Source organism: Frankliniella occidentalis, unplaced genomic scaffold (assembly GCF_000697945.3).
Source record: "Frankliniella occidentalis isolate FOCC.00 unplaced genomic scaffold, Focc_3.1 Scaffold9, whole genome shotgun sequence".
NCBI classification, from domain to species: Eukaryota; Metazoa; Arthropoda; class Insecta; order Thysanoptera; family Thripidae; genus Frankliniella; species Frankliniella occidentalis.
Genome location: NW_026267139.1, coordinates 608,541 through 610,610, shown reverse-complemented (window position 1 = coordinate 610,610; position 2,070 = coordinate 608,541). Strand labels below are relative to the sequence as shown.

Here is a 2,070-nt window from a genome sequence, read left to right as displayed (position 1 = left end):
AGAGAGTGGAATTTGACCTTCTCCTGGAGCCATTCTTATTCCACTGTCTGCAATAAATCCACCTGTTAATAATGTTTCTTGGTGATCCATTAAGTCATCTATTTCAGATACTTCATTTAAATTGGAGTCAGTACAAGATGAACTATTTGTATTGTCAATTTCACTTTGTGTTTGAAATTGCTGTAGCCAATTTTCATTGAGAGTTATGTTATGCTTTTTGTATAATTCTGTGTTTACCAATAGCTTTGCTGCGTTAAATACTCTTTCTGGTCTTACGTGTTCATATGCATAGGGATTTTTATCACTCATTCTTCTCATTAGTTGTACCAGTAAAGTATCATCTTCAGAATCCATTCTTGGAAGACATGTTACTGTTTTGTTAATATCTATAGGCACATTTACACAGTTACCTCTCAATCCTAATTGTTTTTGATAGCCTAATTCTCTAATTTGCATGAAAGGAATACGAGCAGAAACTAATCTTTCTTCTAGATTACTGAGACCTTTTAATTCATCTGGAAGTGGAGGAAAGACTAAACCATTTGAAGCAGTGAAATGTGGAATCTTACCTTTCTTAATGTTATTTGCACAAGTAGTACATATATCACCTTTTTCATTTTCTGTAAGGTGACATCTATATGTGCATATTTCAGTAATATCTAAATTTGAGGGAACTTTTAACTTACATTCACTTATAGTTGATTTTTTAAAAAATAGTTGAGCACAACATATACAGATAATTGTAGGCATTTCTCTTTTTTGATCATTGAATTTTAAATGTAGACCAGTTTTGGACTTATAATAGTTTCTTTTATTGGCTGTATATTCTTTTTGATAAGTCAGTTTTCTTTTTGTCCCTTCAGCAGTAATAGGTCTATTTTTTGCTTTATTCAGTGTAGCATTATGATATGCTTCATCATTTTGATATTTCTCCTTCATTTCTGAACTGTGCTTCTCACGGTATGTTTCATTAGTCGTGTACTTTGTATTTTGATTCTGTATCTTCTTTTCTCTTATTTCTGAATTTGTTTGATATTTTTCACGCATTTTTTTCAGATTTTGTTGCTTCATCTCATCTGTTCGTTTATATTTCTTATCAATTTCTTCAGATTGCTTTGCTTTTACATTGATATCAGTTTCTGTTTTTACAGGAGAAATTGAAGTACTCTTTGTGGTATGTTCTTTTTTGGTAGCAAAATTAGATACCTTATTTGCTTGCTTTTCAGCTTTCTTTTCTCCTTTTAGTTTCTTAGCATTTCTTGCTAATTGTAAGGATGACAACTTTTTTGTTGTATCAGAAAGAATAGAATTTGCTGAAGTCTCTGAAGTTGTGGGAGGAATAGCACTTGAATTAGAACATACATTTGTCAACGATGTAATTACTATTGGCGTAATTGAAAATTGACAATTATTGCATGTAACTACTGCATGAACTTGACATCTTACACATGAGAATAATCTTTTTACGTGAATTGCTACTTCACTTATATTAGCAAAAGTTATGAGTACTGCTGTCCCATGGAGAGTATCAGTGAGTCCAGTCTTACCTCTTTTATGAGAATCTACAATGTAATACATACCACCAGTTTTGAAAATAGCTATAGATTGCACCTGACATGTAAGTACTCCATAGTCATACTCATGAAAAAAGCATATTAACGCATCTTCTATGCAGTAATTGATCAAACCGTCATCATTTATAGTTGCTACACTTTTGAGTGATGTGCCATCAAATACTGCATTGTTTTGAACATCATATGTAATCTGTTTAATGAATAAATATTTAGACAATAATAAAACACGTAATTTTATGTGGGGTTTTATTGAAAAACAAATTGACATACTTACCTCACAACCATCAGTGAAATGAATTTTTTTTTGTAATTCTTCTACTCTAAGATATGGAATATTATTGTATTGTTTGGGGAGATAGGTATATGATAATTCAAATAATTTATCACCAGTAATGAGGCAGTCGTCAATAGTTTTAGAATTCCATACATTAGGGTTGAGAGCATGAGCTTTACAGCATGCTGTTACTGCAATAGCCGTGCATTGACGACCATAGTA

General features: G+C 31.6%; 1 protein-coding gene across 1 annotated transcript in view; it reads left to right on the top strand.

Annotated features, from left to right (window-relative positions):
- Positions 1-2,070, top strand: part of LOC127752038 (uncharacterized) — a 47,056-nt gene that overhangs the window by 32,481 nt on the left and 12,505 nt on the right. The window lies entirely within an intron of this gene.